This window comes from Gallus gallus, chromosome 1 (genome assembly GCF_016699485.2).
Source record: "Gallus gallus isolate bGalGal1 chromosome 1, bGalGal1.mat.broiler.GRCg7b, whole genome shotgun sequence".
NCBI classification, from domain to species: Eukaryota; Metazoa; Chordata; class Aves; order Galliformes; family Phasianidae; genus Gallus; species Gallus gallus.
The window spans coordinates 64,892,705-64,916,864 of record NC_052532.1 but is presented as its reverse complement, the minus strand read 5'-3'; the positions used below and the strand labels follow the sequence as shown (position 1 = coordinate 64,916,864).

General features: G+C 38.4%; 1 long non-coding RNA gene across 10 annotated transcripts in view; it reads right to left on the bottom strand.

The window, feature by feature from the left end:
* The window catches only part of LOC101747754, a 106,130-nt gene that overhangs the window by 21,715 nt on the left and 60,255 nt on the right, over nt 1-24,160 (bottom strand). For 3 of the 10 annotated variants that reach the window (XR_006932305.1, XR_005842788.2, XR_001468158.4), the window contains exon 1: nt 22,730-22,830. The exons of the other annotated variants lie outside the window; for them this stretch is intronic. This is a non-coding gene — a long non-coding RNA (uncharacterized LOC101747754). Of the gene's footprint in view, nt 1-22,729; nt 22,831-24,160 lie in introns of those variants that run through there. 10 annotated transcript variants of the gene reach the window in all.

Below are 24,160 nucleotides of genomic sequence, written 5' to 3'. Positions count from 1 at the left end.
ATCTTTCTGATAGCTTACAGATGTTTTCCTCTTTGCCGGAGAGCCTCCAACACTCCCACTTACACTCAGAAGCCTGTGATAATATCTAAAAAGACAAAAACTAGACAATACTTTACATAAAAAATATCGCCTCTCCTAAGCTCTCCCAATCCTTTTCTAAGAGTAAAATTTGAATTACTCAGCTAGAAGTTCTAGGGGGCTGTTCAGTTCCATCTTATGAAGCACCATGCCTGTTTTCCGAGTACCATTTCTCTATAGCTGCCTTTACTGTTCTAGTTGTATCGAACAGCAGTGCAATATTAAGATTGAAAGATGAAGATCTCAGACAAACGAAGAAAGCCAAAATACAATAACAAGCCAAAAGAAAAGAAATTTTGCTCCTCAAATTTCATCCAAGTCAGTTGAGAGTTCACATATTCTACTACAAACCTTAGGAAGAAAAAGAACAAAGAAAATAGTCTCTCTGGCTTGAGATTAGTAAAAATTCAGAGATTCTTCGTATTACAGGGAGAAGCTGAGAGTTATGATATACTTGGCAAAATACATCCAACTGTTTTTCCTACTTTTCTGCTTGCAACAGGCAGAGTTAGCAGGAGGTAGTTGGCCTCTTTGCTGCAGTGGGGCAGTCCATAAAGCTTTGATGTGACCTACATGCAGGCTAATGGCAGCAAATCCATCTCCCCATCACTTTTTGTTACATAAAGAGCTCTTGCTCATCCCCCCAGTTGAGCTTGTAAATGTACTTTGCCCATTAACTGGCTTTAATGCAAACTGCAGTTCTCTTTGGGTCCTCAACCACTTCCCTCTTTAGTGCAGCAGTTCAGCATGTAGGCCGTCTAGATCCCTTCATTTACTGCTGATTTAACAGGCTATTAAAACTGCTGTATTATTACAGTGGTACGTAGTAAATAGTATACAAAATAGATGTTTTTAGGGCTCAGCAGCATTATATTAACAACAGCATTCATTAAGATCAATCTTCTACTGTTAAACTTATTTTAAAATGGTCATTAAAAATTGAGTCAACAAATAGCTATAACGAACAATTAGACTTGGAAAATATTTGAGTTTGCATTCACTACTCCTTGAAAGTACTAAATTTCATCCTGAAAAATGTTACTCATGTATTCAGCGGATCCCTGTAATTGTTATGCTAAGTTTCATACATGTAGAATCTGTTACTAATAGATAAAATAGCTGGAACATAATATAAGTGGACTTAAATCAAATCATTACCCAATTTTTATTTTTTATTCGTGTATTTTTGGACAGGGGAGATGGAAAGGGGAACAGATGGAGGTAGCTTGAACACAGTACCTGGAAATCCTGAATCTGATATGGCATCTCTCAGTAATCAGCATCAGTTGTCATAGTCTGTCCCCATTTTCCTGTTAGGCAGTTTCACTTACCACAACAGAGACTGTAAAATGGTGTCATTTCACATTTCAGTGTCTTAGGAGGCATTTGTACATTGGCATTTTCAGCTAGCGAGCAATCTTATTCATGTCTCCTTGTCAACAGAGATCAGCCTTCTTTCCTTGAGAGGATAAGGCGATATTAAAGATTTCAGTTTTCGTCATCCAACTGATATCATCTTTCCCTGCAGCAAACCCTTTCATTAGCTTAGAGCCTTGCTAGTTCTGAAGTTTGAGGCTCTGCCTGTTTAACTTGAAGTAAAACTAGATCCTTTGTGAGTCAGACATAGTTTCATTCGAGCACCCACATTTTTCTTCCCATCTATTAAATGCTTTAAGGGGAACCTAATTTCTGGCTTCATCAATGTAAATGACATTTCAGAAGATACTCTCTCCCACTTCCTTCCTCTGACATTTGTTCCCAGCCACCACTTTTCTTAACTTGTTTGGATATTCTGTTAAATTTCTAAAACTCAAATTAAGAAAGCATAGTCCTTGTGCTTTGAATGCTTATACTTGTTTTGGACACAGAAGAAGGGAAATTTCCTCTTTAAAATTGTATCTATAAATAATCTTGTAGAGCAGAACTGGTTCTTTCTTCCTGCCAGTTGAAAAAATTATTTTGGCTGTACTCAAACAAAACTGAGCACTTTGCTGTGCAACCTACTGTAGGGAACCTGCTTTATCGAGGTATTTGGACAAGGTGATCCCTAGAAGTCCTTTCCAACACCTACAATTCGCTGATTCTGTGGAAAATCACCAGTTCAGGCAGACAGGCAAAGCAGGCCCTGCTTGCAAACATCTTTTTATTTTGAAGGGAAGGACTGACAAATTGGAGTTGTATTAAGTTTCTGCATATTAATATACCCTCACCTTTATTGTCCCATGTACTTTTTGCACTGTTGGTTCACATATCAGCATAGCTCCTGAAAATCACAGAAATGTCTGTGTAAGGTAATTTTTAAATGGGGTGGGATAAAGGCATTGAGAAGGCAGCTTTCATATCATGCCAGATTTTTAGCCTTGCTTCAGTCCTCAGAAGTCTCTCTGGGGAAGAGGGGGAGACAGAGATGGTGTTCTTGTTTAGCACATACAAGACCGATAATGTTAAGGATTAACTTGAAATTACACATAACACCCACAAGGTTTGTAGTGTTAAGAGACACTGTTTGCTTAATGTTGGTAAGAAAGGTGTATTTGAAGGAGTCCCTGTACTAATGAAGCCAGCAGATCAGCAGACCGATGCTTCCCCTTCTATGGAGAATGACAGGGAACAGTAGTTTGTAGAGATAAAACAAAAATCTTGGATATTTTTTGACAAAGCGTAGGTAAGCTGATCCTTGTATAAAGACCTACAGCCCACAAAGCTGCACAAGTGGGGCTATCTCAGGTGATGATGAAAGGGCAGACAAGAGCTGTCAGTATCCCTTCCAGTGCATGAAGTCCCACAAGCCAGGGTGACAACAAAGGCAGGTCCACATTAACAGTCATAAACAAGGCAAGGCGATGTAATGAGTCAGGTCTAGGAGTCAGAAATATGTATCAGAAGTCTGAGGTCCAGCCAAGAGACATGCTGCCTGCAGAAACAGAACCATAAAACTACTGGGATCCGTGACCATGTTTTTGTGAAACTAATGCATCACCCTTGTTTGATGGCAGTGGTTGCAATTCTTAGTGAGCTCTTAGGGTGCTCGTCAGAGATTTTTAATGAAATTTTACTCTTTGTGTACTTCATCCTTCAAAATAGTCATTCACAGATGAATGTACTGCCCAAAAGCAGTGACATAAATAAGGCATAGCTGTGAAGTGACAGCTATTTCTCTCTGGTACGACAGGGCTTATAAAAGTCTAGTAAAGAGACATGATCAGATTTTTGATTGTAACTCTAAACAGTCCATTTGAGAATTCACAAGTAATGTATTTATGCTGACAGCAAATGGAGTTGCAAATGAATCAAAAATGTGATGATTTCTTTGGCAGTCTTAAAACTTATTCTCAAATTCTTTTATCAAAATGGAAAGTGCAGCTGCATATTTTTTCCTGTTCACAGGATTGTGTTTAATCAACGTATAAAAATCCATAAACCTATTTTCAATCACTTGAGCTGTCACTACACTGCACCCTGTGCCCGCGTTTAAGCCCAGATGGGGTTAATAGAGCACCAATGTTCAGTTGGTGCTGAGGGGCTGGGCCTATCAGTGGAGCAGAGCCACCATGATGGCATGGGGCAGGGAAGCCATAGTGTGAGCTGGGCTCGGCTGCGTGTTGGACATGCCTGTGTTAATGCAGTAATGATGAAGAGGTAATGAGAAGGATTAAATTCTTTCCCTCTTTTTTTCATCATCATCTATCTTTTTCACCCTTTCACACTGGAATGATCTCACTTTTATGCTAAACTTAAGTGCGCATAAAATTCATAGGTTTTGCTCAGCTACTCTGGTCTTACGTTTAGCTGCTCAGATCCAGAATGTTGATCTGTGTTATCTGCTCCAGCTTCATTGAGCTACTTTGTTTTTCTCTCTAATTTCATCTCTAAACTAAGTGCCAGATACATTTTTCTTTTCCACATTAACTCAACCATTAAGAGCTGTTATGCAGATTCTTTTCAGGATGAGTATGTATTCTGATCCTGTTTGATTTTCACATGGTACTACGGTTTTATCATGTGGGATAAACCTTCCTCAGCTCGTGTGGGAAGCTCCAATTTGAAGTCAGTGGAACTAATTGTGTGTGTAAAGTAAGTGTGATACAATATGCATAAGCCAAAGGTACTTAATGTGCAGTAAGATGTCCTACTTTCGTAGAATTGTCCTACTTTTCAGCATTTTGCTTTCTTTCTCTAAAATAAATTGGCCAAATATCCTACTTTTTGACATTACATCTTAGTTTTCTTTCCTTGGGGGAAAGTAAGGATGATAAAGCAGACAGGGAATATGCACATGCAGAACATTATTTTCCAGGATATTGGATAGTGTTCCTCTTGTACTTCTCCTTTTTTTTACCTCTCAACATTTATCTCAGCACTTGTAAATACCAAGAGTGGATTTTTCTCCAGTCATACCTTGCATTTGAATAAACTGATGAAAGCTGTTGAGAGAAATTTGTAAAGCTTAATTAAGCTGAGGGCAGGTATAAGTATAAATACATGTAAACTTGACTTGTTACTGGAGCAGGAAAGGTTAAATCATTTCCTTGTGGTCATTCTAGTCAGTGATAGAAACAAAGAGTACATCAGAATTACTACACTGCTCCCTTTCTCAAACCACCTCTGCTTCACAAATGTGCGTACTAGGACCTTGACTGACATGGTGCAACATTTACTACAATGTCCATTGGAGTTTGGTTCATGTGTATGAAAGGGAGACTTTTGTAACTAATATAGTAAAGAGAAGTGAGTGGGGCCTAGGTAGGAAAAAAAATATTGGCTAATCACAGTTTAACTACAAACATAATTAAACCATCATGAGTGTTTCTCTATTCCAAACTATGCACGTATCAAGGACTAATTAAATAAACGACTGAAATTACTAGTAACTGCCATGAAAAAAAGAGAGGTGTTGACAAAGTCAACATGAACTTAAGAACAGAGCTGAACATTTCTATAACTTCTCCCCAGTACTCCATTCTCTATTCCTTTAATTCTGGACTCCAAAAGCTCAGCTTTCTTTCCAAAAATAACCTTTTTAAAAACATATTAACAAAGTGGATTTTAAAATCCTTTCAGTTTTTTTTTTAATTTTTAAAAATTTTTTTTAAGAATGCCCTGAAAGAGTGGCCCCAAATGACCTTTCAGCTGGGTAATGCAAACCTGTCATCATTCCCTCTGTTTTTACACAAACACATTCCTTCTTTCCACTCCCTCACACCAGGAAATGTCTAAGTCTCTTCTCCCACACCTGCCTGAGAAACAGACTAATATCTCTCTTGCTATTCAGCTGTAAAGTGTCTGAACTGCTGTTTGTGATGACACTTTCCATGCAAACAGAGGACAGCCGTTGTGTTGAATTTGATATGATGTATGGCAAAATTATACATATATTTTTTGCCCATGTTTACAGTGAGCTTTTTTCCTGAAATTGTATCAGTTCCACTGAATTCCAAAGATTTGACTGAAATTAAGAATCAATTTGGGCTTGCTTGTAAGGTGAACAAAAATACTTTGTCTGATTTCTCTTCTAAGAAATTTTCATCATTCATCTTTCTCTCTGAATTACATGAGTTCATTTTGCTGACCACTATGAAGAGAAAGAGTACATGTGAGGACACATGCATGAACACAGGAAACTCAAATATGTCTCTTCAGAGTGTAGAATTGTGGGTGCTGAAACTAAGGACTTAATCATTGCTCATTGAAACAATGACCTTTCCTCACAACATTTAAGCTAGTATCCATGCACATGACAAGAAGTTGTCACAAATGGGAGAAGAGAGGACTCTAAGACGTTATAACATGATGCAGAGATGCGAATTCAATAATATTTACTGGATTCTGTCACCAACTTCTATCAAAACCACAGTGCTATGGTCATTAAATTGTCTTAAATGTCTTGAACAGATTTATGAGGATAAATTAAGGTACTGAAATTTTCAATAAACATAAGAACAGAGAAACAATGAGAGCAGGGAAAAATTCCATGCAGGAGGATGTCCCCTATCTAATTTCTTTACATATTAATTTGCCAATTTCTAAACTCCTTTTTACAGTTTTACTAAGCTACCTTTAATTCTTGTGAAAGATGCCAGCTTGATATGTTTTTTTGGTGGTTGTTTTTTTTTTTCCCCTCCAGATAGTTCATTGTCCTTTTCATAGTAATGACCAATAGCCAGGGACAGAGATTTCCCATCCTAGATAAGCACTGTACTACAATTCTGGGTAGAAAGGATCTGTTTAAAAGAATGCTGCCTGAATGCTTTCCGAATGCTGCCCTTGCAGAAGCTTATAATGAACTGGTCTTTGGTTAGCTTATTTGCTCATTGGTTTCATTGTAGGAATGTTTTTTTATTACAGAATTGTTGAAACCTGGGCATATTTGCAACAGAACAGGCTAGCACACCTATTTCACAAAGATATAGAGCCATCATGAAACAATGGTAAGTCCAGCCACCAAAGGACTGCTGAATGCAAACTGCTAACCATTATCAGATTCTTCACAGCTTTGTCTCATACTTAACAACTCTCTTAGCCAGCCAACATCTTGACATGCTTTAGACTGCTTAGAAAACATCTGTCAAGATGCCTCATTACAAGTGTTTCAAGTAAGGTATGACTTCACATCTATGAGCTGTATCCTTTATCCCTGATTAACTATCATAATTTGCATACTTACTGGAAGATGAAATAGCCTTTTGCCCTTTAGTTCTGCTCTCTAGGCCTATACTAAAATCACATTATTCGTAGCAGAATCTTTCCCTCAGCTGTTGTAATTAAATTGTACTCACAACAGCTGCTGAGAGCTCATCAGCCATTTCAGTATGAAAGGTAGCTGAAGTGCTCATACCTGCTCATTGAAATCTCCATTTCTCAGTAGAGCTTAATTTAAAAATTCACCTCAGAGTTCAAAAGAATGTTGCACACCAGAGATGACAACCACTTATTCACTTACGAGTAATCAACCTATTTCCCTAAAGAATAACATATATTCTAATAGTATGCTTTTACTATTAATTAGCTTTTAGCCCTCACTATATTATTGGTGAATCCTATTTTAGACAGCGTGTGACCAGATACAAACCAACATACTAGTGCCCTCTGCTGCACATATCTACATGAAAGGGCTCAAGGACAGCCTTTTCATTTCTATATTGGCAGAACCTTGTTCACCAACCCAAATCCCTCTACTTCAACCCAAGCCACCTCTGTTATGAGTTCAGCCCCATGTTTCAAAGGCCTACCTCATCAAAATGTTATAAGATCCACAGCAAACACATGCGGGGCCAGATCTGTGGTAAGCAGCCACTGGACTGCCTTTCACCCTAAAAATATTCTTCTCCAAAAAGTATTGCATTTAAGCAAGAGTACTACCCAGATCTTCCCATGATCAGCCTGAGGACAGGCCTCACAAAGCCCTTCACAGTGCTACTCAGGTCCCACTGAAACAATGGGGTTTCCCCACAATGACTAGAAACTGAATTCCTCATGTTCACTAGTGGTTGTTGCTCTGGAACCAGGGTGTGGTAAAGTGGGTGCTCCAGTGTCCTTGAGTGCATTAATAGACCCTACTGCCCTCAACTCCTTCTGCTGAAACTTCCACGTGGAGTGGATCCACCACACACATGTATCCTCTGGGATCCTCCTATGTGAGGGGAGCTCCCACAGCCCTATCTGCAAACTCCAGCATTGCTTCACACCTCAGTTCCTGTACTCCCTTCCCTGTCTTCCCCACTCACCACAACACCATCACCTGGAAATTGTGTGCAGCAGCACAGTCTCCCCAGCACAGTCAGCCTAACTGCTGTGACACCTCCTAGCATTTAGCCATACATCTATCTTGACAGCTACTACCAAAGAACTGTTCCACAGGCAGAAAGACACCATAAATGAGCTATTATGATTCACAAAAGTGACAACAGAGACATGCCAAGTGCTTTCAATCTCACTAGGCTTTTTTCTTTTTTTCTATATTTTCTTTTTCTTTCTTTCTTTTCTTTCTTTTTTTTTCTTTTCTTTTTTTTTTTTTTTTGTAATATTTAGTCAGTAATCTGAGAAGTGTGGTGAGTCATTCAGGCAGCTTGCAAAAACTGACCAGCACCTTGCCATTTTGGCACCATGTTTAAAAGAATTTGTCTAGGAATGGATAACTGAGAGGAGCCAGAAGAAATGTAGGTAGAAGTAGCTGCTTTTCCAGGCAGACTCCCTTCCCCAGTCTCACAGAAGCTGCACAGTTCAGGCTGCCAAACTGATATCTAGCTGCAGTGCCTGCTCCCTTTGCACAGACATAGGGGTGCTCCACGGGTTCTTCACCCAAAGCCTAAAAGCAAACAGTATAGATCATAACCACAAAACCAGCAGCTTTGTGGCAGCTGTTGTTTGTCCTTGTACCTCCCAGACTTGGCTTCTTGCTCAACAGTTAAGCTCCTACTTCTCTGTGATGAGCAGGAACACTGAATCTGATAGCTGGCATCCCATGTACTCCTTTCACCATGCTTGATCTCAGCTTCATTTGGAATTTGTCAGAGTTCTAACTTCTAGTTCTCCTGCAGACATTAACAGGCCCACGTCATAGGTGGCAACACCTGGGACGGATCATGGTCATTTTTTTGGTGACACTATCATCGTTGCTGCAGGCTTTCTCTACTCCTGACAGTTTTGTGTGATTCTTCTTTGCTTCCTAGCAAAGGCTTCTGCACAGCAAGACACGCACTGTTACATGTGAATTATGTAATCATTGCACGTTATAAATTTGAAGCACATCCCAAGAGTGCCACAGATTAATCACTACTTGCAGAATTTACCAGAAAGTATTGCTATAGAGGTATGTATCTCTGCTATTCAATCTTAAGACAGAAGAAATAATTCAGAAGTCTCCTTCCCCTATCTAAAGGAGGGCTTTAAGAAAGAAGAGACACATTCCTTGGCAGGGTCTGATAGGATAAGAGGAAATGGTTTCAAACTAAAAGGGGAGATTAAATTGGATGTAAGAAAAATGTTTTTTATGATAAGAGTGGTGAGGCACTGGCACAGGTTGCCCAGAGATGTGGTGGATCCCTGTCCCCAGAGGTGTTCAAAGTCAGGCTGGACAGGGCTCTGAGCAGCCTGATGGAGCTGTAGGTGTCCTTGCTCATTGCAGGGGAGTTAGATGAGATGACTTTTAGTGGTCCCTTTCAATTCAAATGATTCTGTGATTCTAAGCCCATTATCAAAGAGCAAAGCAGCATATAGTGTCTTTGATTCCTAGATGCACAAGGATCCTGGGAGCAGAGTTTGCAATGAAACTAGGAGAAAAAAAAATAAAAATCTAACTGCAGATTGCCTGACTCTCCCTAACCTCCTTTTGGTAGCAAAGAGAATAAATACTCAAACTGCATAATTTTGTCTTCTCCTTCAGCAGGAAAGTGGTTTTTAAGAACTATCACTATTAACTTCAGATTTATGAGTACTCTGAGAATCTGAGATGAAAAAGCAAAGTACCTTATAAAGGCCTCTGTGATTCTTGCAGGCTTGTATCATCACTTAGCAGAACTGTTATGTCTTTTGTGATCATGAAGTGACAAAAGTTTCTTGCAAGACTCACTCTTCCAGAAGGCCCAGAGCCATATACCACAGCCCACAAAGTGATCAGGGTCAGTGGGGGAGATGCTCTGGTGCAGTTCCTCTCTTAGACAGCCCCCATCAAGGAGGGCTCCAAGGAAGGCCTGGCAGCAGTTCTTCCCCAGTGAAACCTTAAGAAAAACTGCAGTGGTACTTCTGCTCCTGATAATTCCATTAGTGCAGTGGAGACCAGTTTGCATCCTTTGTGAAAACTCTACTTTCCACATTAAGCACTGATCTGCATGTCACACACGTCTGCTGGTCCCCAGGGAGATAACTTTAGTATTTTCTCAGAGAGAGAACTGCTATTTTTACTCCATTTGTATTCAGAAGGCAATACTGCCCTCTTACTTCACTGAGACTACTCAAGGATGAAAGACCAGGTCTGTAGCTGCATATAAACATCTGGAGTGCCTTAAAAGCCTGGTCTCTGGGAATACTGTCACGTAAAAGCAACATGGTACTAACCGAGAATTCCCTTCTGCCATAGTTACTTCACTCCTGCCCTTTTTATTTTTCTCATGCCCCAAGTTTCTACTCCATGTAGAACAGACTTGCAGACCATGTACAGTCACAGTAAGCTTTTCAGGCTAGATCTATTATTATACATCTCCACAGATGTATAACAACTGCTGATACGAGCATAAAAAGCTTGAAATTAACGGTTAGGCATCTGCAAATGTTATCAATCATGTACTGATTGATAATTGCAGTGATTGCTTACAGAACCTTTCCTCTACACAAAGTTGACTGAAGTATGTCTCTACAGATACCACACTTTCAATAATAATTGCTTTGTAGAGGCTTAAGCTATTTTCCACCATTGTTGTTGGAATAAAATTCATCAAAAGCTGTGTTCTTTTCTTGAAAGTCTTTTATCTGCTTGACCAAAATGTAATTCAGCAAACAAAAGTAAACCGAGAATACATTCGTACAGCACTCTCTGTGTAAATTACACCGCCTTCGGAAGTGTTACTAGAGCAAAGAGAGAGCACATTGTAGTTCCGTTTGGCACGTGATGGCTACACGTTTATAATGTTAAAAACAGTTGCACAAGCTAAATGAGACTTAAGATAGCACTACAGTAAAAATGCACCCAAAATAGCCACTAATACATCATTTTGAACATGTGTAGACAAGTAGACAAGGTAGACGTTGCGGTAGTTTTTATTGTAACAAGAATATTTTAGAACATTCAAGCTTGAGGACTCAGAAGTTCATCTGCTGAATGTATTATTATATAAAGATTACATGAATAATTCCTGGTTCAATAAAAGATATCGTGTTATCTGTACTGTCTTAAGTTGGCAGTTCACACTCTTGGACCGACACAGCCACAAATATCTTTTTTATACTGTCAGATATTCATATTTTCCATTATTCTGAGTAAACCCCACAGTATTTAAACACTTCTTTGAAAAAACAATTAAGTATTCCCAAAAGACACTTTTACATAAAGATTCAGGCCTGCCTCTGAGTCAGTTTAACAGCCAGCAAAGCTGCTCACTGAAATCTGAGAGAAATTAAGGTCTAAATTTTCTGTTAGACCTGCAGAATACTATGCAACCCATTTTCTAAGTTTTTTTCCCTTCTTTTTTTTTTTCTGCTTATAATTAAACTCTATTTTTATTAATCAATAAATACAGAAAAAGCTGGGATGGGTACATGGAGTAAGTGCAATGAAAATTTTGGTTCACAATGAGAGCACCTTTTGCCAAAACACAATTTGGCTTTTGATACATGAAGCTCACACTTTTTCTTTTACTTAAAGCTATTAAAAATGGCTTTAAAAGTTCAGTTCAGCTACTTAGAAGTTTGTTAATGTAACCAGCAGATGAATTAGGCCATCTTCACAAGTGCATTGATTTCAGTAATAGGACTAGATAATCCACAAACTCAATTATGAGTAAGAATTTTAAGTTTGAACTTATGGCTTTTGCTGGAAGATGGCACTGAGAGAAGAGGCCTTTCTTTTGCATTTTGTAGACATATTTCAGCTCAGTTTTGCTCATGCTAAGTTGAATTGCAGCACTTTGTTCTATCTCCTCGCATAAACAACTAACAGCTGTACAGTTACATTAAACTTCACTAAAATCACACTCTAAGACTCTGTTCAACTCTTTCTGAAGACAGAAAAGGCAGTTCCAACTCTTTTATGAAGCCTGCTCTTGAGAAGAGTTGCCTAAAGTCTAGCCACGTGGCAACAGGGATTTTTCTTTCCAAAAGTGCTCTTAGGAGAAATGTACAGTATGGTGTTGAAAAGTTTGACAGTGCAAACACATCAGGACTCTTTCTTCACCACTCAAACCACATAGTAATTTAGCTGTGTAAGAAGGCCAGAGACATTATCATAATGGGGTCCTAAAAGGAACATCGCCAAGCCATGCTTGATTTTGATTCAGCTAAGCTAATCAAGAACTTCCTTGGTATCCTTAGTATCAAGATATAAAAATAAACAAACAAACAAAGAAAAAAAAAACAGCAAAATCTGAACAGAGTAGAGTAACAAGAAAAAAATATTACATAGAATTGTAATCCAGAGACATTTGGAACAATATTTAGACACCATCTAAGCAGAAAGTCATTTCTTCTATAACTTAAATTGTCCTTATAAATCTTGTTTTCAGTAACTGACAAAGGGAACCCAAGAGAAGCTTTAATGTATACACACTCATGCACTCTTTGTTGGTAGATAGCACACTTATCTGTCCTGTATAGGTCTTGATGAAGAATTGGCAGTGAGTCCAGATGCAGCAAGTACTATCATCATGCCAGAGAAAAGGAGGAGGGTGGTGTTTCCCCCCAGCTGTGTGTAAAAGTAATCCTTTACTGTCATGACATAAGACACTTTTACAGAATCTTTTTTGTACTTGCAAAAATCAGAACAATGGCAGCACCCAAGCCAATAGGGAAGAGAACTGAATGGAAACTTTTAACTGTAACTTTTATTCTTTTCAAAATATTCTGAAAACAATTACGTTCTGTAAGTAGTGGGAAAGTTTTATCGTTGCCTTGTTTTAGCTCCAGGGAAAGGATTAGAGCCTTAACCTTTGGGCTAGGAGAACATTAAGACTCTTTACTGGAACTGGGAGTCCATCTCTCAGCAAAATCAACTTAAATTCTCATTCTTAAATGGGAAAAGTAACATGCCGGTATGCACGAAGAGGCCAGTTAACATTATTGTGCTAGGATCATTGAAACTGTGGCTGAAAAAGGTTGGGAATTAACCTAATTTGGTTCTCCTATTTTCTTTTTATCTTCTCATGTGGTGTTATAGGTTAAAAAAAACACCAACGGATTCCACCCTAAAGCACTGCCTAGGCCACTGCCTCAGACTCCTGCCATGTAGGGCTGTAGAGCAGTCTCATCAATTGTCACTTATGTGGACCAACACACTGAGGGCATTTGGGCACTCTGCCATTAAAATTCATGCATATCTGTTAACCAAGGGTGAGCACTACCACTCATGGGGCTGGTTGCAGTCCTCACCCAGGGGAGGAATGCTGATGGGAGGAACAATTCTCCCATGTTCTCAAGCTGAGGGAGAACCATTACTGCACGTCTCAGGCCTGGCTGGGTCTGCCACCCTCTTTTTGTCACTGTGGTCCCTTCAGCTATCTGACAGTCTCTGCTAACCAAGTTTTTCACCCAGCTCCATTTTTTGCAGCCAGTAGGAAAGCAGCAAGTATCTGGGAACTAGAGGAGCAGCACTGCCGCCAGGACATTTTACTCATATGAGTGAATGTATAAATCGCAGTTTCAGGTTGCACACTGAAGCATGATATGGCCATCATTTTTTGTAGAGCTATGTAAGTAGCAAAATTCCTATGGATTTTAGGTGACTAAAAAGAAGATGACAAGAAGACTTGGAGGTTTTCCTTCCTCTTGGGGTCTAATGAAATGACCAAATACTATGAGTCACTTAGTAAGAATTTCATACTGAATTTCTTTTAACGTCAGTGAAGTTTCCACTAATATGGAAAAGTCTTCAGTCCTTTGGACTATTGTTTTACTGGAGCTAAAAGCACTTCAAAAATGGCTGAAAGAACATACGAAATTTATGGGCAGGATATAGCCCCTGGCTTGCTTTTATTTCTTTTCTTTTTTCCAATTTTAAGTCCACTGTCCTGCTTTCATCATCCTGCTTTTACAAATGAGGCCCTGTTTTTTCTGTCTTCTTAAAAAGATGATTTTTTTAAAACTCACTTCTACTTTGCTTGCAGCAGCTTCACTGACAGAGCATTCCTCATTTTACTGTCCTTTTGGGAAGTAGCTCTTTCTCTCAAGTCCCAGCTTCTTAGTTTCTCACTTAGTCTTTATAGCTTTCACATTCATCACTAGCTCTGAAGAAAGACACCAATGTACTCAAACAGAAGAGAGAATTGCCTCTTCCTCTCTTTCATTAATCCTTTGGGCTTCAGCTGCACTTTCTCAGCTGCTACTCTCACTGAGGTGAAATGTACAAATAAAAAGGCACAGGAATGAAAAGTTCAACACTTCCTTTAAAAAAAAAATCACTTAAAACTTCCTCTCGGATTTCATAATGCTTTCTGAGGAACTGACTTCAAATAGTGTTAATTTTATTGCACAGCTCTGTGCTTTCCTGTAACAATCAAGCTGTTCTAAGTAAGTGTGGAGTTGCAGTGTCTTGTCATTTAAATGGATCTTTTCCAAATGCATCTCTGCAAGTTTAGTAAAATTCAGCTCTACTGGTTTCAAAGCCACATCTTCTTTGAGAATTCAAACAACAAGGAATTTTATGATGCCTATTATGAAGATGAAGTTTCATTAATTAATTACTTGCACCTACAATATTGTAGTTTTAGCACTCTTCAACATGAAGTACAGTGGAACAATGACACTGAATTCTCAGTGATGCTCAACTCACAGATTTGGGGGCTGTAGTCAGTGTAATTACTCCATGGGAAAACGGTTCAGGACTTACATAGCAAGTTTCCTGTGTACAAATATAGGATGCTTTATCTGTCCTCACCAGCCTGGGGCACATGAAGTCACTTGATAAGACTTCACACTGCTCTGATCTCACACGCCATAGAGTGAGTAGTTTAACTCACTAGTTTACTGTGTTAACTACTTTATGATACTGCTAGATTTGGTGTCTGAAAGTGCCCTCCATTATTTCCTCATGCCATCACCTGGGAGTGCCCAAGATGCTGACCTGTCATCTTTCATTCAGCCTCGTGACTTCCATCTCTTTTATTTGCATTTCTGGTGATAACATCAGTCTTTAGGTGGACTTCAGTCTTTTGACTGTTGAGCAAGAGTACAGGATCCAAACTGTCCACTAGTGACATTGAAACCCATTGATATCAAAATGGTTTGCCCTAGTTTATGGGAAGGGATCACTAAATGTGACCCTTCATCTAACCAACATTGTAGAATATGATAACAAGAAAAAAACGAATTTAGTAGCAAACTGCTAACAGTTACCACCAGCACCAAAAGATGTCTTTCTCCTGAAAGGCACGTGAAACCACCTGACATCAGACAGATCACAGTTCACAGGTACTCATCACCCTGACACAGAAATGCAATCAAACAATACCTATGGGAAGAGTTGGCAGGAGTAAACAGCAGCAGGTCTTCATTACAATGTTTGAAAAGTCCCAGCAGAAGTTAATGTTCAGTGGAGGCTCAATAGTGACCATTGGCTCAACATCACAGCAGGTAATCTCCCTTTTATTTTGCAAATGCCCACGCTGACAAAACACAGAATGTCTAGTGGCTGCACATCTCTGTCTAGATAACTGCATGGCAGATGCAGCGGAGGCTGAACCTGCATTGCTCCTTTAATGTAAATCAATATTAATAACATAAGTCTCATATAACCTGAAACCTCTCCACCCATGCAAGGTGCCGACACAGCAGTCCACTTTGCAGCATCACAAGAGCAGCACACAGCTACCATAGCTACCAGTCCAACCAAGTATTGCTGTAAGAGATATCCTTGGGTTTTTAGTACTAAATGGATGCTCTGAATTTCCAAAGCTGAGAACGAGAGCTGTAGATTTTGCTGGTCCAGCTAATAGATAGATTCCAGGTAGAATTCTAACTATGGTCATTCATTGTGTGAAGTTATTGTAGCACTAAAAAGCTCCAATAAAATGTTCTCATGGGCCTTTTAATAACATCAGATGTGCAAATAACTATCTTCAGCAGCCAAGATGCTAGTGAAGCTCCCACAGACTCAGCTAAAGGGAGGCTCCTTCCTTAACACATACCATCCATGAGTGCAATTCTGCTAAACTCAATCTACAAAGCCTTCAAAGTATCACCATTTCTTGTCACAAGGAATGGTGATGCTCTGCACTCTGGAAAAGAATTTGTTCAATTTTGAGAAAAAGTGGGAATTCAGGAGTTTTAACACTTCTTTCAACTGATTCCAATTTTTCAAATAGCCTCCCCTGAGTTCCCTAAAATCAATGGAGGAACAGAACCATAGTGCAATGTCAAGATGTCCCTCTGTTAACAGACAAAAACCAGAGTGTGATCTGCTAAAATTACAAGTGAGCTGCAGGTTTGTTCCTTGGTTACAGAGTTACATGAATCCATGAAATTAGACATAGATCTGAGATATGACCCTGCAGTTCAGTTGCAAGGACACCAGACTGTTCAATATGACTAACCCTAAATGGCAGAAGATACCTGAGATTATCATTTTCATAAACTTTTTGCTGTCTCTCCAATTCAGTTTGTGGATGGCTCCACTTGAGTTCCAGTAATTCTACCTTTAGGATCGTAACACTTTCTGCACAGAAATTATGGGAAAAATATCAAAAGCTTTGAAGACTATAAAACAACTGAAAGTAAAAGCCCACAACCTTTAACAATATTTTTGCTAGCTCTATCATCAAATAACCACTGACCCTTTAGTATTGAAATTTCTATATGTTTCCTACAGTTTCTTTTGAAAGAATAGAGGTTCTTATTTCCCCTCACATAATTCATTTTTCATTAATTTAACTTCACTCTCATATTATGAATGCAAATAAGATTAAATCTAATTATATACAAACTGAAAAATGTTTTACTTTCTAATATACATGCTAAAACCCTTGAATTACCATGTGCGTCACTGTTACCTAGAAAGAAACTGTGATGAGTTCAACTGACTCATCTCATGGTTTCTGAAGCTTTCGTGGCAATATAGCTCAGCAACAGTAATATATGCAGAGTATATATCAGAGGTACAAAAAATAAATCTATGCAGAACAGACTTGATTTAATCTGCTGCTAGGAAGCTGAAAAACTCAAACTAGGTTTAAACAAAATAAGAAAGTGTTGCATAGAGTCATAGAATCATTAAGGTTGGAAAAGACCACTAAGATTATCTAGTGTCAACCATCAATCCATTACTACCATACCTACTAACCACATCCCACAGTGTCATATCTCCATCCTTCTTGAACACTTCCAGGGATGGTGACTCCACCACCTCCTCAGACATGTTGTCTTGACCTAAGAACCAAGATTTACAGCTATATTCATAGATTAACATCTACACACATAGCACAGTATATGTTTGGATTCCATGGAAAACAGAATTTCAACTCTGGAGCTCAACTTTGCAGCTCAGCTCCAGTTCTGGAGGGAATCAAGTCAAGCCACTGGATGTAATATAGTACCAACTCTTGGTAAACCAAATTGTCTTGCAGGACAACAGCTTGCTACACATTACCATAGAACCTAATTTTAGCATTAATTTGCAGCTTATCTCTCTCAATACTCCATGCAGCGTGGAATGTGAGGAAGCATCTTAACATAAAGAGTTTCTTCCCTTCTACAGAAATTTACCCATAAAAGCCAAAAATGAGGAAGAACTCAATTCACTTCTAATTCATTAGACTGCATCTGATTATGTCAATTTAGAAAACTCAGGAACAGAATAAGATATACTCACTGATATTTTATTCTGTTGTATAGACAGCAATTGGTGGTGCAGCTATTTCAAATAAAAGCCTGCATTAAATGAATTGTCATAAAAACTGTTCAGCACATAACCACAATAAAACAAAACACATAGATCAACTCAGCAGATTTGCTATTGCAATTTCTAATTAATGCATGGCTATAGCACAAAGTTTTATGCTCTAGATGCTGAGCTCAGAGAGGTAGCAAGCATGCACAACCCCACCTGCTTTCTGTGGAAGCAGTGGGTGATTGGCACCTTAGAAATGGACCTAGAAGCTTAAAAAGAATAATCAGTTCACTATTATAGGAGGAGTTGTGATGTAGGCTGGTTTGTTTAGCTGTAGGGATCATTACATTAGTTTAAGGAGCAATATACTGGTTTAGCAAAAGGAATCAATGAGTGCTAGTTCTAAAACTTTCCATTTCAACTTTGCTTGGTGTGTGAACAGCATTGTTTTCCCTCAATTATTCTTCCTCAGAAGAAGTACTGGAGGCATAATAGACTACTTCTATCTTTTGCATTCACCAGGTGCAAGGACATTTTCCTCAGATTTCACATATATTGTTTTGGAAATTGTTCATTATGGCTTAACAAGCAATGGAAGTTTGCCAAATTGAGAAAAAAACAACTAGAGGTCAGCCAAAAGTCTCTGTGATGAAGTTGATGATGAAAAATGGGGATAAAGTAAATGATCATACCAGGAACGTATATGAAACAGTGCATGCACAGAGGGATATTGGCATATATTAATGAGTTATTGGAAAAGAATGAATATGTATGCCAATGTACTGCATATGTGTGTTTTAACTGTTTAAACGTAGAACCTGAACTCTGAGAGAGTGCATCTGTTTTGTCAAGTCAGCTGGTACGTATCGTGAGGAATAAAGGAATGCTGCTTTCTAACATCACAGTGGAGTTAGAGAGTTTTCCTCTTGGATTTTGGATGACAGTTGCAACACTGGAGATGGAATTATACAGCTTGTAATATGTATATTAATTCTTATATTAATATGTATATATTAATTTAACCCCTGAAATAATTCGTGACCTAGGAGGAAGTGATTTTACAAAATGTAATCAGAGTGTTTTGTAAATGTAATTCTCTTTTTGACAGTAGTTTTTCATAAGAAATGGACTTCAGAACATAACTGTGAAAAGCAGACATGCCCCAACTGTCTTCTAACACATGGGAGATGTCAGCAAAGCTCACAGCAAAATATGGCTTGTATTAAAAAAGCCCAGAATAAGTATCTATTAATAATAGATTCTCAGTATTCCAAACAGTACCTTTCAGAGGGTTCAGAAATGTTTATAAAACATTAATCTTTGGAACATGTGCTTCTTTAAGGGATGTAAGGAACATTTTATCACAAATATATTGCTTTGCAACTAGACTTTCAGGTGCTTTAATACAGTTGTGTAAAAAAGGCTGTTCTCCACAATTTATAAGTGAGGGAACTGAGATGAAAGATGCTTGGCTCAAAGTCTCACACCAGATCAGTGACAGGGCTTGAAACTTGGTTCATCTCTCTTGATTTTTAGAGATAGCTTACTGAACATGGCACTTTGGGAAAATAGGACAGGTTCCTGAAAATGAATTTAGAAAGCTCAGTGTCTATTAACATAAGTAATTAATTGAAAAATGGCTACATCAAAGTTTCACAAAGTTGCCTTGAATGCTTTTCTTACAGCAGGTGTGTTCAAAGAAGGTTCCATAGTATCTATAATAAACAGAGAATGAAGAAAAAAGGAATACTGTGATCTCATGGGAATGTTAGAAAACAAGAAAATAAAATGCAGCAGCTGAGACAAATCAATAGACTACTGTCTTCAGGACTGAAGCTGTACTTTCTGATAGCTTCAGAGTAGATGGGGAGTCATGGCAACCTTTTTTATTGACTCTTCATATGCTATGGGATACACTTCATAACTTGCCTTTGCTGGAGGGAAACCTGTCTTTGTGGGTGTTTAACCCAGGCTCAAATTTTAATATGAAGAGTTCTTTGCTGTTTAAGTTTGTCTGAAGGAGAATCTGAACCAGCTATTTATTTATTTAAAAAACCAATAAACGCATTTTACTGTTGTTTTAGTTCAGGTAAACTATATCTTCACTAATCTGTAGGACAAGTACACAGCTGATATAAAGTGAATACTCTTTGAGTACCCTGCTACATACATATCCAAGGGATCAAATCAGTGCTGTTTTTCACTTTTGCTTTTATTATCTGTGGCTGTGGCCTGATTTGGTTAAGTCATAAAGTTGTTTTAGAAGACAAATCTTATTTAACAGATGCTGTATTCGGGAATTCCATCTATACCTGTTGACAGAAGCAGTAGACACTGGTGGTTACAGATTATTAAATATGCAGATTTTACTGAATTATTCACAGCAGTCACCAGGGCCATTTTCCCAGACAATCAAAACAAAGCTGTTTTAGGAGAAATCTGTCTCTGATTCCTTTCTATTTGCTAACATCAAGTTTATAGAGACCATCATTTAAAAGAAAGGGACTGTGTATAGAGGTGGAAGAAGAAACCAAGTAGAACTAAAATTTCTTTTTGCAATACATGATTCATTATGTTTTGGGGAAAAATCACAGAAAAATCAAGTTAAGTTTAAAAAAAGAAAGCCTGGCTTTCTTTCCCCCCTCTCTTAATGAAAGACCAGCAGTAAATCACAGGAAACTCATTTTTAATAATCAGAGCACATCTAGGAATTTCAGTTTTGCTACCTGGTTTGTTGTGAACAGGCTGGTAACATAGTCTGCTATTAAGACTTCATAATACTTCCGATTTATATGAGCTTGTTTGAAGTCCAAGAAAGCTGTAATGCAATGAAGCCTCTGGTACTTACATCAACCATGTTGAGTGTATGCCTTAGGCTGATTTTGTGTGGAAATTTTCAGCCAAAATGGTTTGGTCAATTCTAAGCACAAAGTCAGGGAAATATCTGCTGTTACTTGAGCCCTATCTCTTCCCCTTGTGTTAAAAGAATTAAGTGCTCATTCCTCAGGTCATTTAAATACTTCAAAGCATTAATCAGATTTTGAATAATTGAACTTAACTTGGTGGTCTGACGCCAGAAGGTACAACATTTCATCCCCTTGAACCATGGTCCAACTCAAACATGTTGGAAGTACTTGAAAAACCGCAATGCACATGTTCTTTGGAATTTTCTTCAATTTGGTAGTGAAAATCCCCCCAGAGATGTCAGTACTGAGCATGTGACCAATATTTTCAGCTAGTGTAGGGCAGGCATCTGAATGTCATCTGTGCTCTTCATTCCCCCACCTTCCAGCCCTTTGAGCAATCTCACCAAATGCAATGCAGACAAGAGAGTTTGACACAGAAAAAGAGAGGATTGGACAAGGACAGACAGCTGGGACAAAGGAGAGAAAAGACAGTGTGACTAGCTGGGGAGACCATGAAGGAGAAAGAATTTCTGGTGTTTCAATAATCCCTCAGTTTTGCTTTGGCCTGTCAGACAGAGAGCCAGGGAAGGAGCAGAATATAACTTGCTTCCAAAACACTGAACTGTTTGTTCGGTGGAAACAGACTCTGCTTACTGAAATGAAATATTGCTGAGTTTTGGATGGGCAAAAAATGTAGTTTTTGGGTGCTTGGAGAAAAGGTGGAGGGAAGATCTGTCAGCTTGGATTTGAAAGTAAGAATCCCTGGAGCTCAAGGAAATATTCATAGATTTGGAACATTGTTTCTTGATTTGGTATTAAAATTAAGAGTTACAGAGGAAGGAAAAGAAAAATCTTGCAACAGATGAAAGCAGACCTGATAACTGGATTTTGATCCTGCCTCTGTGAAAGACTGAGTAAACATTAAAAATGTATAATTTTAGCAGTAGCCATTAATATTGTACCTTTATTTTACAAATGTTGAACTCATAATTCCACAGAAATCCTGGTTGTAATTCCTGTTGGGAAAGTATTGGCTTCCCATATTAGGCATCAAAAATACTGTATAGTTTCAAATTAATTCTGCCGGGGCTTTTTTTTTTTTTTTTTGGTGGTATAAAAAGGTAATGACATCGACTGCTTACATCACAGGTCTGGGGTGAAAATAAAAGAAAGCCTAAACATCACTCAAATACTCATTGCTGGACACTACCAAAAAGCAAGAATAGAAATAAATTCTCTATTCAGACAGTGTTTTAGTAGTGGTGGCCAAGCAATGAAGTTAACACAAGTTTACTAAATGAGCACTATCTATCTTGTACACCAAATGAAGCAGGGATCCTGTCAGAAAAATAATATAGGAACATTGTTAAAAATAGTCTTCTAATATATACAGCAAAGATGCTGAATTAAAACTGTAGACAGGAGCATACAGGCAGGGAATTGCTTTGTGGATGCTCATTTTGCAGGATTAATAAAGTGTTTTTTTAAAACCTCAGTCACCACTACTATTTTGAAACATACAGTGAAGGAATGGGCAATTTCTACGTGCATACATATAGCCTCTTTCACTTGACTTAGCTGTTCTTTTAATTGACTATGCAGAGTTAAAGCTAGGTCACACAACAATAACGAGAGCAGACTTGCAGAGAATGCATATTCCCTATTGTACACAACCTACTTACATCTATTATAGATGACTCCAAAATGTCTGAGTCTACATTGATACTTTTAACAAGGTCCACAGTCAGCTCCTCCCATTTCAGTACTGCACAGCATAGAGGAGTAAAGATCTTAACTTCTATAGTTCTGGTAATAAAACTCTCAAAGTAATTACCAGTATTTTAAAATGAGCCTCTCTGTTTCCCTTGAAGCTCATTTTTCAGACATGAAAGGCACAACTGACTGCAGGATGTTTGCATCTTCCCCCAAAGGATGTTCAATTTTGTCACAAAAACACTTCTAGAGCACAGAGTGTTCACAGGAATTGCTTTACCTGTGTTGTGAATATATCCACCACCGGGTCTTATGAAAGCAGCTGTGTAATGTCTCATACAAACTTTAGAGCAAGAAATGAGGCTTGAATAAAAGGAAATGACTGTACTTAACTGCAGACAACTGGAAAGGCAGAACAGAATTAACCAACACAGATTTTTTTCCCCCCCCTACCCTAAAATCGTTACACCTAAACTAAAACAAAAAGAAAATGCAATAAGGTACTTACATTTCCAGAAAGATTGGACTTTAGGCTTTTCTATTGCCTTAAATGCTGTAATTCCAGCAAGAAAGTTTTACAAGGCACAAATTCAGTATAACCTTCAGAACAGCCTTTGTTACAAATGCAAGAAGGAAATAACTTGTATTTTTGCTTTGACAGATTTGTTATATCTAATCCAAGAAAGTGAGTAATAGAACACATTCTCTAACTGTAGAGAAAGCCAGAATTTTAACCAGGTCCTTAACCAGACTTAAATGAATCCATTTTTCATTGTTCATCTCTCTCTGAACTAGACATGTAGATGGTTTCTGACTTCTCATTTTAAAAGCAAACCTCCACCACCAAAAAATCCTCCACAAAACAGAAGGATAAATGCAAACTGATACAAAAAGCAAATATAAAATAAAATAAATGTGATGATCCTCACTTTCTTCTTACAGTGAAAACAACAGCTTTTCTCAAACTAAATAAATATCTAAAAACTCAAAAGACATTTATAACCTAAAGACAGAGCTCAAACCGTTCAGCATGAAGGCAGCACATAATCATAGAGAAAGAGTCAGGTTTACAGCTGCTGAGCTTACTATGGGAGCCCGCCTGCTTCTGCAAGAGTATTTTGCCATTGTGCAGTTTGTAATTCGATAGTACTTGCATAAAACATAGCTACTTATTATATCTGCACAATAGAAAGTGACACATCTGTTCAATTTATTCATGCAGACTCATTTGCTTCCAGCCTTATACATGAAGAATGCAGTTTTCAAAATTTTTTTCTAACAAAATAGAAGAAAGGCAAAATATCAGCCCTCGGTCTTTGTGGCAGATAAGAGCAACAGCAGGAGAAATTTGTTTATAAGCTTTTCAAACCTCTGGATTTCAAATGCTTTCCAGCTTTTGGACACTGAAATACTCACAGAAGACTTGCATTCATGTCTGAGTTTAAGAAAAAAGAAAAAACAGGGCTAGAGTATGCCACACCTGGTGGAAGACTGAACCTTGGATTTTCCTGTGTTTGTTCTTCAGCACAAAACAAATTGGGTTAAAGGAACAAGTAACTTCTAAGATGCTACTCTCTACTCAATCAGAGATTAATTCAGTAGGTTTGAATATGGCTGTATCAAATTAAATGAAGGACTAATCTGTTTCAGAGTATACCTTCCAGCTCAGGACAGAGCAAAACACCCCAGAGAATGCTGTGTAAAAGATGATACCTAGACTACAGCAAAGCCTCCAACAGTGTTTTCCACAGTATTCTCTTGGAGAAGCTGGCAGCCCATGGCTTGGACAGATACACTATTTGCTGGGTAAAGAACTGGCCGGATGGCTGGGCTCAGAGAGTGGTGGTGAATGGAGTTTAATCCACCTGGTGACAGGTTGTGAGTGGTGTTCTCCAGGGGTTGGTACTGGGGCTGACCCAGTTTGATATCTTTACTGATA